A 13813-nucleotide genomic window follows, 5' to 3' on the forward strand; every position below is an offset into this window, starting at 1 on the left:
GAAAAAAGGGGCGCCTGGGTGGTTCAGTGGATTAAAGCCTCTGCTTTCAGCTCAGGTCATGATCCCAGGGGCCTGGGATAGAGCCGCATCGGGCTCTCTGCTCGGCAGGGAGCCTGCTTCCTCCTCTCTCTGCCTGAGTCTCTGCCTACTTGTGATCTCTGTCTGTCAAATAAATAAATAAAATCTTAAAAAAAAAAAAAAGAAAAAAAAAGGTAGTATATTAAGTCATATTAAGTCTTCCAAAACACACCAACTCTTCCAAAATTGAGCTATCTTAAAAGAAAATAAAATGTGCTTTTTGTGTTACGTAACAATTAGAGAAACCAAGTTCTAGGCACGTAAATTGCTTACAGTTGCATAGACTAGCCCAGTTCTAGGGGGAAATAGCTCCAAGTGTTTTGTCATATTTGTTGTTGTTGTTCACTATGGACTTTGTTCAGATTTCATCGGTTTACCACTAATGTCCTTTTTCCGCTCCAGACACTCCGTCTTTCCTTTTCTTTTATGACCTCGATCTTTTTGAAGAGTATTGGTCAGTCATTTCGTAGAGTGTCTCCCAATTTGGGTTTCTCTTCGGTTTTCTCATGATTAGATGAGGTAATGTAGTTTTGGCAAGAAAATCTCAGACACGATGTGTCCTTTTCAGAGCATCCTATCGGGGCATGATGCTGAGATGTGTTATGGCTAGTTGTATAGTTTTCTTCTGTCACCGGAGTAAATCACCGTAGACCTAGCACCATAACACGACCCATTTGTTAGCTTTCCGTTTCTAGAGGTGCGAAGTCCAAGCAAAGGGTGGCTATGGTCTCTGCTCAGGGTCTCCCAGGGGTGAAATCAGGGTGTTGGCTGGGCTGCATTTGGATTTGTAACTTGTAGTCCTCTTGTTGGCTCACTCAGGCTGTTGGCAAAATCCAGTTTCTTGGTTCTAGGATGGACAGCCTGGGAGCACTCTCATTTCGTACAGGTTCCTCTCCAGCTCTAACTGTGGCTCCTCCGTCTATAAGGGCAGGTAAACCTCCCAGACAGTCCCTCTCATACCTCGAGTCTCTGATTTCTAAGCCCAGGCATAAAAGGCCCTTATGGGACAAGGGGGTGACCCAGTCAGTTAAGCATCTGCCTTCGGCTCAGGTCATGATCCCAGGGTCAGCAGGAGCCTGTGCAGGGAGCCTGCTTCTCCCTCTTCCTGCCGTTCCCTTGTCTGTGCTCTCCCTCTCTCTGTCAAATAAATAAATAAAATCTTAAAACAAAACAAACAAACCAAAAAAAAAAAAAAAAAAAAACCAGAGGTAAGGAGGATGGAGGGAGTGGACAGGAATCTTAGAATTCTGCTTGCCACACTAGTGATTATTAATCTTGATTACTTGGTTAAGCTGGTGTCTTCAGGGTTTCTCCACCACAGAGTTACTGTATTTCCACTTGTAATTACGAAGTATCTTGGGAGACATACTTTGAACTATGCAAGTAGTCTGTTTCTCCTCCAACTTTCCCATATTAATTTTTTAAATGTTTTATTTGTTTGTTTGTTTATTTAAGAGAATGAGCATGAGTGGTGGGGAGGGGTAGAGGGAGAGGAAGAAGCAGACTCCCCGCTGAGCAGGGGGCCAGACTGGGGCTCCCTCCCAGGACCCCGAGATCATGACCTGAGCTAAAGGCGCTTTACCGACTGAACCACCCAGGCACCCCTTTCCCATATTAATTTTAACATTCTTCAGTGGAATTGTCCATTCTCCTCCATGTATGTATGTATTCATGTGTTAATTTATTTCATTGTGGCCACATGAGAATACATATTTTATTTGAGGGGTTATAATCCATCATTATTTTGTTGTTCAACTTGTTCCAGCTTTAGCCATTGGTAGCTTTTTCAGATTAGTGTCTGTACCCTTTTAACATGCCCCCCAATCCTTGAGCACTTACTTCTTCACTTTCTGATATCAAAAGAAGCTGCCCCAAACCTGAATAAATCGCTTTTCCTGCCCCAAACCCAAATAAATCGCTTTTCCAAGGATAACTCCAGTTGTAATCCAAGAGAAGTAAAGTTGTGTTTGTATGGACTTCAGATTAGGGCCTCCATAGGTTTGGTGCAGATTAATGAATGTATTCATTGAAACTTGCTTCCAGGGGCGCCTGGGTGGCTCAGTGGGTTGGGCAGCTGCCTTCGGCTGGGGTCGTGATCTCAGGGTCCTGGGATCGAGTCCGGCATCCAGCTCTCTGCTCAGCGGGGAGCCTGCTTCCCTCTCTCTCTGCCTGCCTATCTACTTGTGATCTCTCTCTGTCAAATAAATAAATAAAATCTTAAAAAAAAGAAAGAAAGAAAGAAAGAAACTTGCTTCCAAACAAAGTACTACAAATTTAGTGACTTAACACAGTTTATTATGTTACAGCTCTGCAGGTCAGAAGTCCGAAAGGGGTTTTACTGGGCTGAAGTTAAGTCATCAGCAGGGTTGCATTCGTCTGGAGGCTCCAGGGGATAAACTTTTCCCTTGTCTTTTCCAGCTTCTAGAAACTACAACCTATGTACCCTGACTTGTGATGATCCCCTCCTCCATCTTTAAAGCCAGCGGCACAGTGTCTTCTCCTCTCCTCCTACTCTTGGCCTCCCGCCTTGCTCTTATTAGGACACTTCTGATTACATTGTCCCCACCCAGATAATCCAGAATAATCTCCCCAACTCAAGATCCTTAACTTTTTTTTTTTTTTTTTTTTTTTAAGATTTTATTTATTTATTTGACAGAGAGAGATCACAAGTAGGCAGAGAGGCAGACAGAGAGAGTGAGAGGGAAGCAGGCTCACCGCTGAGCAGAGAGCCCGATGTGGGACTCGATCCCAGGACCCTGAGATCATGACCTGAGCCGAAGGCAGCAGCTTAAACCACTGAGCCACCCAGGCGCCCCATCCTATCTACAAAATCTGTTTTGCCGTGTAGGGTAACAGATTCACATGTTCAGGGAATTAAGACACGGACATATTTGGGGGCTACTATGTAGTCTACCACATGAATATATTTAGACTAATATATATGGATTAGTGCGACAACCAGTCCACATTAATCAGGCAAAAGGGGGAAAAAAGCATGCACACACAAATTTTTTTTTTTTTTTTTTTTTTAAGAGAGGGAGAGAGAGAATCTCAATCAAGCTCCATACCCAGGGTGGAACCAACACCCAGGTATCCAGCATCGGGCTTGATCTCACAACCCTGAGACCATGACCTGAGCTGAAATCAAGAGTCAGACGCTTAGCCAACTGAGCCACCCAGGAGCCCCAAGGGAAATATCTTTTTTTTTTAATTATTTTTTTTTAAGATTTATTTATTGGACAGAGAGAGACCACAAGTAGGCAGAGAGGCAGGCAGAGAGAGAGTAGGGGAAGCAGGCTCCCCGTGGAGCAGAGAACCCAATGTGGGGCTCGATCCTAGGACCCTGAGATCATGACACTGAGCCACCCAGGTGCCCTGGGAAATATCTTTTTTTCCCCCCATATGTTAATAATGATTTTATTTAACTTGTTATTAATGAGGGAACTTAGTAGGTTTTTTAAAAATTTTTTTTATTTTTTATAAACATATAATGTATTAATAGCCCCAGGTTTCAGGTCTGTGAATCGCCAGGTTTACACACTTCACAGCACTCACCATAGCACATACCCTCCCCAATGTCCATAACCCCACCCCCTCTCCCTATCCCCCCCCAACCCCTCAGTTTGTTTTGTGAGATTAAGAGTCTCTTATGGGGGGTGCCTGGGTAGCTCAGTGGGTTAAAGCCTCTGCCTTCCGCTTGGGTCATGATCTCAGGGTCCTGGGATCGAGCCCCGCATTGGGCTCTTTGCTCAGCGGGGAGCCTGCTTCCCCAACTCTCTCTTGGCGGGCCTTTCTGCCTACTCGTGGTCTCTCTCTGTCAAATAAATAAATAAAATCTTTAAAAAAAAAGAAAAAGAGTCTCTTATGGTTTGTCTCCCTCCCAATCCCAGGGGAATATCTTTTTTTTTTTTTAATATTTTATTTATTTAACAGACAGAAATCACAACTAGGCAGAGAGACAGGCAGAGAGAGAGGAGGAAGCAGGCTCCCTGCAGGGCAGAGAGCCCGATGTGGGGCTCGATCCCAGGACCCCGGGATCATGACCTGAGCCGAAGGCAGAGGCTTTAACCCACTGAGCCACCCAGGCGCCCCCCCCAGGGGAATATCTTTTTAATAACACGTCCCTTTTTACTTTTTCTTCATTGCGCAGTAAGTCACCTTTTTATTATTTTATTTTATTTTAAGATTTTATTTATTTACTTGACAGAGAGAGACACAGTGAGAGGGAAACACAAGCAGGGGGAATAGGAGAGGGAGAAGCAGGCCTCCCACTGAGCAGGGAGCCCTATGCAGGGCTAGATCCCAGAACCCTGGAATCATGACCCGAGCTGAAGGTAGACGCTTAACGACTGAACCACCCAGGTGCCGAGTAAGTCACCTTTTTAAAAATTGTAGTATGTTTGCAAATTTGTCTAATTCCTTCATAAAAATAAATGTCAGCAATCTTCCATTGGTAGGACATTGGTTTTGATTTGTCCTCCAGCAGGACTGAAGAACTCCTGCTGATCTATCTGTCCTGCGGATCCATCTGTCTGTCCCCCTCCTTCCTTTGTCACCAAGAGCACAGAATTTTACGGGATCATACCCAGTTGTACAAGCAGTGATTATAATTTCCCATGACGCATTACTCTACGGACCAAAGAGCTCAGTTTATATAAACTGTAGGTACTTTGCCGGTTGGGAATTACTTTGCTGGAGTTAAATGAAAAAAATTAAATATTCTCTTTATACTCTCAACTATATCTGTGAATTTACCTTTTATTCATTTATTTATTGAGCAGATGTTTGAATACCTGACTGTGCAAGATACCTGCAGTAGATATTGGTGATGACTGTTACTAGGCATGAAATAAATCAGGATTCAAAAGAGGGTTTTGTTTTGTTTTGGGGACATTGCTTTTAGTAGCTAAACCTCAGGGAGAAGTTCGAGGATCTAATACTTACATACTTACTTTCTCTCTGGAAGCGTATTTCTTTTTTTTTTTTTTTTTTAAGATTTTATTTATTTATTTGACAGAGATCACAAGTAGGCAGAGAGGCAGGCAGAGAGAGAGGAAGGAAGCAGGCTCCCCGCTGAGCAGAGAGCCCGATGCGGGGCTGGATCCCAGGACACTGGGATCATGACCTGAGCTGAAGGCAGAGGCTTTAACCCACTGAGCCACCCAGGCTCCCCTCTGGAAGCGTATTTCTAAAGCCAAGGTTTTCCCATTCTTATTACTTTCAACTGACTAGAAATAAAATTTTTGATGTAAATATTGTGTGGGAAAAAGCCATAATATGTAAAATATTATGTGGAAAAAGTACTATTTTAGTACTAAACTATAGATTGGTCGCATACACAATCACAGGTTTCTAGGTACACATTTTATTAAGTAATCTCTATACCCAATGTGGGGCTTGAACTCAACAACTTCAGGATCAAGTTGGATGCTCTATCAACTGAGCCAGCCAGGCAGCCCTGGGTATACATTTTCAGTCTTTCTTTTTAAAGGTGGAAATAGCAACAACTAACACTTACTACACACTTTATTTATGCTTAGTGCTTCACACATACTATTTAGTTAACTCTATGAGGCAAGTGTTATTATTATCCCCAGTTCAACTGGTAATAATAATAGAGATGACATAGTTGGTAAGTGGTAGAGTCAGGATTTAAATCCGGGGAATTGATTCCAGAACTTTTTCCCTTAACACACAAAGCAGTGTGTACATTATCACATGGTGTTGCCACTCAGTAAATAGTGCTGGATATAAGGAGTGCCCCAAATCCTTCTCATAACTTGATCATTTTTCCCAAATTTGGAATATAGTTTAAAAATTATAATCTCAGTGGATTGTGATACGCACAGTGAACAGAACTTTTAGGAACAGTCTCAATGCTGCAAAGACTTAGTAAATCAAAGTCCTGTTGGGTGCACATACATTCACTAGAACCTGGGATCTGGCCAACTTAAGTTCATCACTGAGTTCACTGTCTCTTTGATAGCATGACTCAGACCGTGCATCTCCCAGCACAGTTACTCAGAGTAACGTAGAACTGTATACTAGTATCGGGCAATTGCCACTTGCCACTGGCGATTACTTTCCCCGTAACTGGGGAGGACTGCTGTCGATTTAAGTATTTGTTATGATCTGAATGTTTGTGTCCCTTCAAAATTCATATGTTGACACCCTCACACCCAGTGTGATGATTTTAGGAGGTAGGGCCTTCGGGAGGTGCTTTCATTAGGAGGATGGGGCTTTCATGAATGGGATGAATGCTTTTATGACAGCAAAAGACAGCAGTGTGCAACTAGAAAGGGCCTTCACCAGGCCTGACCACGCTGGCACCCAGAGAGTGGATTTCCAGGCTCTGGAGCTGTCAAAAACAAATTCATTTATAAGCTACCCAGTCTGTGGTATTTTGTGATAGCAACCCAAATGGACTGAAACAGCATTATTTTTCCAGTTCTTGGAAGAATCCTGAAAGGAAACTCTTCACTAAATAAATTTTGGCTCTTGACAAATTCTTAAAAATATATACTATTCACACCTAATCAGAAAGAATGTTTTTGGGGCGCCTGGATAGCTCAGTCTTTAAGCCTGCCTTCGGCTCGGGTTATGATCCCAGCGTCCTGGGATCGAGTGCCGCACTGGGCTCCCTGCTCAGTGAGAGGCCTGCTTCTCCTTCTCCCACTGCCCCTGCTTGTGTTCCCTCTCTTGCTGTGTCTCTCTCTGTCAAATTAATAAATAAAATCTTTTAAATTAAAAAAAGGAATGTTTTTCACGTTTACGTTATTTCTACATTTGACTGTGTACATGTGTCGTTCACAGAAATATGTAGTTATTCTATTCCAGGACACCCAAGAATAAAACATATGCATATATTTTTTAATATTTTATTTATTTACCGAGAGAGGGAGTGCCCACAAGCCGGGAAGCAGCAGGCAGAGGGAGAAGCAGTCTCCCCGCTGAGCAGAGAACTTGATCCCGACTCTGGGATCATGACCTGAGCCAAAGGCAGGCGCTTAATGACCAAGCCACCCAAGTGCCCAAGACTCAAATATTTTCATGTTGAAGTTTGTAGATATTTCTCAATCGAGTTTACAAAACATATAAACCTAGGGGCACCTGTCTGGCTCAGTCAGTAGAGCATGTGACTCTAGATCTCAGGGTCGTGAGTTTGAGTCCCATTTGGGTGTAGAGATTACTTAAAAACAAACAACAACAACAACAAAAAAATATATGTATGTGGGAGAAAAATTGATTTAATTTATGTTTTTAAAGATTTAATTTATTTATTTGACAGACAGAGATCACAATTAGGCAGAGAGGCAGGCAGAGAGAGAGGAAGGGAAGCAGGCTCCCCGCTGAGTGGAGAGCCCGATGCAGGACTCCATCCCAGGACCCTGAGATCATGACCTGAGCCAAAGGCAGAGGCTTAACCCACTGAACCACCCAGGAGCCCCTGGATTCAATTTATATCCACATTTGTGCAAGTCTGAAATATAGGTATATTCAACAAGAAGGGACATTATTCAAGATAACTGAGAGTTTTAGCAGATGAAATTTATGAAATGTGACTTATATAGTCCAATAAAATGCACATAGTCTAAAATATAATTTGGAAGTTTTGTCAGCATATATATGACTACATGACTAATTTTTACTAAACTGCTAATCACTTGGAAGTGGTTCACAAATACCAATGTCTATCAATAATTTTAAAGAAATAGAAGACAGTATCTGGAAGGACCAATAAATTATACAGCATAAGGGTTACTAATCAATAAAGGATTATTTTCTATATTTCTGTATTTTCTAAATTAGTAGAGAGGCAGTTACTCAGCATATGACAAACTAGATAACTTCAGACTCTGCTCTCCATGATTTGCTTATCCGTTTACCCGAGATCAAATTTTAAGACCTTAACCCATGTTATGAACATAGTTCTAAAGAAGACATAGATATTCATTATTTAGGGGAAATACAAAGCGCAAAAAATTATCTTTTGGGGGGTGTCTGGGTGGCTCAGTCGGTTCAGCGTCTGCCTTCAGCTTGGGTCATGATTCCAGGGTCCTGGGATGGAGTCCATTGGCTCCTATTCTGCAAGGAATCTGCTTCTCCCTCTGCCTCTGCCCCTGTCCCTGCTCATGCTCGCTTTCTCTCTCTCTCTCAAATAAATAAATAAAATCTTTAATTAAAAAAAAAAGAATTACCTGGATTCAAATCCCATCTCCACAATTTACTAGCTGTGTGATCATAAAGAAATTATCCCACTGTGCTTTTGGTTTGCCTGTCTGTAATGTGGAACTAATAACGGAATTTTTTTCACTGGGCTGTGATATTTAGAACTGCACCTAATCCATGGTACAGCCTCAATACATTTTAGTTATCGTTATTGATAGGGAATTGGGATACATTTTGGTAGAGGCACACAGTGGAACACTAGGTAACTATTTGAAACAGAGCGCTCTGTGTACTCTATTTAACCAAAAAGCAATCTCTGCCAACTCAGTGTGTCTCCCTCCCTCCAGCACCCAAGACAAAATTTGGCTAAACTTAACTTGGCTAAACTTGGTGCATATATATTGAAGAAAAAAGAGCAAATTCTTTGAATTCTGGTAGAAAAAGCGTTTAGGGGTCTTGGGGAAGGAAGGTAAAAGGCTTTGGAGCATCTGGAGTGTGAGAGTGAAAGAGGATAGCCAACACTTCTGATGTAATAGCTTTGTGAGTGCGTTCAGGGAAAGAATGATGGCCCCAGCGGGAAACAGATCTGGTATCTTTTTGGTTACTAACTGCATCCATGTGCTTTCCTGCATCAGAAACAATAATTTTTCAACCGTTTATTGTGTGTAATCGTGCTGAGTCAGAGGGTGAGTCAATGCAGCTCTCTGGGAGAGAGGTACTCCCACGGGGACAGGAATGACCTCTTCTGGGCAAATGGGCCAATTTAGGAAAACCTTGCCCAGTGTGCTAATCATAGTATCTTGGAGCCCGGGAAAAATTACTTGTTATTCCCAAGGATGAGCAGTTGACTTGATCTACTTAACCTTGAGCATCAGACATAATAACTTAACATCAGAATGTTCAAATATATAGAGCATGGGGCACCGGGATGGCTCAGTCTTCACCTCGGGTCATGAACCCAGGGTCCTGGGATGGAGCCCCCCACATCAGGCTCCCTGCTTGGTGAGGAACCTGCTTCTCCCTCTTCCTCGGCAGCTCCTTCTGCTTGTGTTCTCTTTCTCAAGTAAATAAAATCTTAAGATATATATATAGAGAGAGCAGGTTGGGTACTGCCCCGGGAATAAAATTGAATCGGCATAGCCCTTGGCCTCGTAGCCTTAATCATAAGCTACTAAGGATTTTAGGAGGTGGCTGTTAAAAGCATACGAGCTCCTAATAATCTCTTTGGTGGTTCACCTAGCAGAAGGTTTCCTACCTTCTTAGGGTGTTTTTCATTTTCCTTCTTAAAACTGCTTTTCTTGTACAGAGACTTAATGAATTAAAGCATAAAATATGAATGGAAGCACAAATTCCAATCAGAACGTTCACAGTGGAATAAGATATGGATTCTCAAGACTCAAATATATTATTAAAAATGGTTAGGCATCTCTTTTTTGGCCATCAATTGATTGATACATGGTACCGCACATTCCTAAAACAATTCCCGATTATTGTCCTAATATTCCAGCTTTGAATGAGAACTGTCCTGGTTTTGCCAAAGGGCAATGCACTGAGTCACAGTAAAGAGGAGGTACAGAGTCCATGGGAGGACAACGATAAATTCGAACTGGTAGAAAATGTACCTCACCAACGTGTGGAAATGCTGTGAGAGGGAAGTACTAGGTAGAGCTCTAGAGATAGAGTGAAAGGAGTAAGGAACACATCTCATCTTCGGTGGAACAAAAGGTTTCGGGAGATGGACACACGCCTTTGGCCAGGAAGGTGGGTAAACAAGGGGAGGACATAGGTCACAGAATGAGGAAGTACCCAGGAGTTATTGAGGAATAATCCCCATTTCCCAAGGGAACGCTGCTGCCCAGGGATACACTATCCTTCCCTCATCATTCCCTCTGGGTTTGCAGGCACAAAACAAGCCGCATCCCATGATGGGGTGTGGCTGTTTAGTTCCTGCTACTAAGCAAATGATACATTTCCACTTCATGCTTTATGGGAATTGTAGTTTGGGGTTTGGGGAGCTATATAGGAAGGCATATGTTATCCTATTATTTAACTTTATTGGGGTGCCTGGGTGGCTCAGTGGGTTAAAGCCTCTGCCTTCGGCTCAGGTCCTGATCCCAGGGTCGTGGGGTCGAGCCCCGCATCGGGCTCTCTACTCGGCGGGGAGCCTGCTTCCTCCTCTCTCTCTGCCTGCCTCTCTGCCTACTTGTGATCTCTGTCTGTCAAATAAATAAATAAAATCTTAAAAAAAAAAAAACAACCTTTATCTACATAATGTTCTACCTCAGTCAAAGACCAGGTTGCTTCTAGTCTTTTTTTTTTTAAGCTTTTTATTTATTTATTTGACACAGTGAGAGAGAGCGAGCAAGCAAGGGCAGCAGCAGGCAGAGGGAGAGGGAGAAGCAGACTCCCCACTGAGCAGGGAGCCCAGCGCAAGGAGCAATCCCAGGACCCTGGAATCACCACCCAAGCCAAAGACAGACAGACCCTCAACTGACCGAACCACCCAAGCACCCCTACATTGTTTCTAGTCCTAAAAAAGAAACAGAAACAGGCCAAATAAATAAATAAATAAAATTGTGGCCCTTATTCTCCTTGACAGGGGCAATTGAGATTAATGAAGTTTAGTCACGCTTCATTGCTCCCTTTAGGCTTTCAACATTATCCCAGGACTTCCCAGCCGCAAAGTGGATGCTGCTGTTCTAGAGCAATGGGACAAGGTCACCCTACCCCTAGGAACATGAGGAAAATCCCAAAGTCTTGGAAGAGTTTAAAGATCCCAGTAGGCTCAGTTCCTGTCCAAGTTTTCCCTTGTGAGTAAAAAAAAAAAAAAACCAAAAAACAAACACACAACTTACTTTTTTTTTTTTAAGGTTTTATTTATTTGTCAGAGAGAGAGAGCACAAGCAGGGGGAGCAGCAAGCAGAGGGAGAAGCAGGCTCCCGGCTGAGCAAGGAGGCTGATGTGAGGCTCAATCCCAAGACCCTGTGATCATGACCTGAGCTGACGGGAGACACTTAACTGACTGTGAGCCACAGAGGTGCGCCCAAAACCTTTCTTTTTTTAATTCGGAAAGAAAAAATTATATTAATAATGTACAGTACATTGTTTGACAGGGAGGTTACTTATCCTGCTGAATAATATATTCAATTTTATAAAGCGGAAATGGAATGGGAGACCTTGGAGAACTACTTTGGGTCCCACTATGGTACTCAAACTACAGTACTAACTAGGTTCCTAGGGGAACACTACTTTGTTAGGACCTACTAGTTACCCAATCTATAGCAACCCAAGCTGGACAATCTGCAAGCAACCTACCAGAGACTCATTCCTCCTATAAACAGCTTTAATCCCACAAAGAACATTTCATTTCCATATGCCAAGGTTCTTGAGTTATATTGAAAAACTTAAAGAATTTGAGCCTGAAGGAAGGGCTTCAGCTCTATCCTATATATGATAAGGGACTTAGCAACTCTATTCTGGGTACACAAGCGGTAGCGCTGTGTATGTGGCAATTAGAAAACAGCTACAGATTAACTGGTATGTTACAGAAATTTCATCTGGGCTGCCTGAGTGGCTCAGTCAGTTAAGCATCCAACTCTTGATTTCAGCTCAGGTCATGATCTCAGGGTTGTGAGATCGAGCCCCAAGTTGGACTCCATCCTGGGTGTGGAGCCTGCTTGGGATTTTCTTTCTCCCTTTCCCTCTGCCCCACTCTCTCTCTCACAAACAAACAAAATATATATAGATGTATATTCCCTCTCTCCCTCCCCCTCAACCCTGTGCTCTCTCATTCTTGCTCTCCCTCCCCTTCTCTAAAAAATAGTAATAATAATAATATATTTATATATAATAATTTTAAAAATAAATCAATAAAAAATATATAGTTGTTAATGGTCTCTCTTCTTTTCTCTGTCTCCTTCTTCGTTGCTGTGGTACAGATGCAGGGCCTGTGGCAGAAACTAATTGTCCCCCAGTATCTACCCTTGCAGTGGTTTTAATTCTCTGACACTCCTCCCACGGGATGTATGTTTCCTCCCCTTGAATCTGGGTGGGCTCTGGCCAGACTGACTTGACCAGTAAAGCACAGTGCAAGTGAAGCTATATAACTTCCAAGGTTAAGTATCAAAAACCTTCCTCGCTGGTCTTGCTCTTGGAGCCCTGAGCACTCTGCAAGCACGATTGTCCTGAGACTGTCCTGCGGAATAGGCCACAAGTAGACGCTCTGGAAGACAGACAGTCCCGTCTGAACCAGTCTTTCTATCATTCCAGGCAAGGAGCCAAACATGAGAGCGAAGATGCTATCTGGGAACCGGGTCTTCGCAGCAACAGCTGCTCCAGGCCCCAGCTGTCTGACTCAACCTCCAGTTCCGCCGCCATCCAGCGGGGGTTCTGGCCTGCCAGAGATGACTCACTCCCGTCTCTGCTGTGTCCTTTCTGTATCTTGAATCATCTCCTGAGCATAATAAGACGGTTGCTGTTTTACACCATTACGTTTTGGGTTCGTTTCTTACACAGCAAACCCAGAACTAGAGCACTTCTCTTAGAACCTCTGTTTCGGTTAGTTGGGTAGATGACTACGTGATTAGAAGGTCCATTTCCCAGCTTCCTCTCTTGCGGGTGAACGTGGCTGTAATTCTTACCTATGATATTTTAGTGGAAGTGATGTAATTTCCGAGTCACGTCAATAAAATGTTTAGAGCTCGTTCCCTGCTTCCTCTCGCTCACGAACGTCTTGCTGGCTGAGACAGTGATACTTGGAGCAGCTCTCTAGGATACATAGATGTTCTGGATGGTGATCACAGATTGGATTCCCAGGTAGCAGACTGAGAAGAGTGTAATGGACAGAGCATTTATTAATGAGTTCCCTGGAGGTCGACACTGTAAGGGAGGGAAAGAAAGCAGGAATGGGCAGAGGGAAAGCTAATCTGCGATTTCAGCCCCGATGACAATCTCAGCCAACCCCACAGAGAGCTTTGGAGCTCGGACAGCCTTGCAGAGTTGTCGCCCAGTGGGTCTGGAAGGTCAGGTCTTTGTATTCCCACATGGATCCGGCATTGTATGCGGGTCATCCTGCCATATATTTTTGCTGTCATAGTTATCTATTATTACATAACAAAATAACCCAAAACCTAGTGGCTAAAAACAACAAACATTTAGCATCTCGGTTTCTGTGTGTCTGGAATCTAGAAGTGTACGGGTTTGAGTCCTCTCAACGGAACTGGGGTCAAAGGATTCGGCTCGCTCACATGGTTGCTGGGAGGTAGTCCAATTCCTTACCACCTGGTCCTTTTCCGAGGCTGCTTATGTGTCCTCACACATCCCAGGTGGTGATCCGAGAGGGAGAGAATCAGAGAACGTCCAAGATGGAAGCCAGTCTTAAAAACCCAGCGGGGACATCCCTAATCACTACAAGTGAATCAGTAAGTCCAGCCCACACTCCAAGGGAGGGCATTACGTAAGGGCGTGAGTCCCAGTGGGCAACATCACGCGGGCCATCTTACAGGCTGCCTACCACACATAACATACACAGAATTTTGTATCCTGCTAGATTTCGTTTTCATCAGCC

At 43.4% G+C, this 13813-nt stretch overlaps 1 protein-coding gene across 9 annotated transcripts in view; it reads left to right on the forward strand.

The window, feature by feature from the left end:
• LOC123951169 (translation initiation factor IF-2-like) overlaps positions 1 to 12952 on the forward strand; it is a 27977-nt gene extending 15025 nt beyond the window's left edge. For 6 of the 9 annotated variants that reach the window (XM_046019879.1, XM_046019883.1, XM_046019881.1 and 3 more), the window contains one exon: positions 12517 to 12952. The gene's annotated coding sequence lies outside the window, so the exon portion shown is untranslated. Of the gene's footprint in view, positions 1 to 10895; positions 11058 to 12185 lie in introns of all 9 variants that reach the window. The other 3 variants (XM_046019880.1, XM_046019884.1, XR_006820358.1) reach the window with 2 other exon arrangements.
• Positions 12953 to 13813: the final 861 nt, after the last annotated feature.

This window comes from Meles meles, chromosome 9, assembly GCF_922984935.1.
Source record: "Meles meles chromosome 9, mMelMel3.1 paternal haplotype, whole genome shotgun sequence".
In the NCBI taxonomy this organism is placed as follows: Eukaryota; Metazoa; Chordata; class Mammalia; order Carnivora; family Mustelidae; genus Meles; species Meles meles.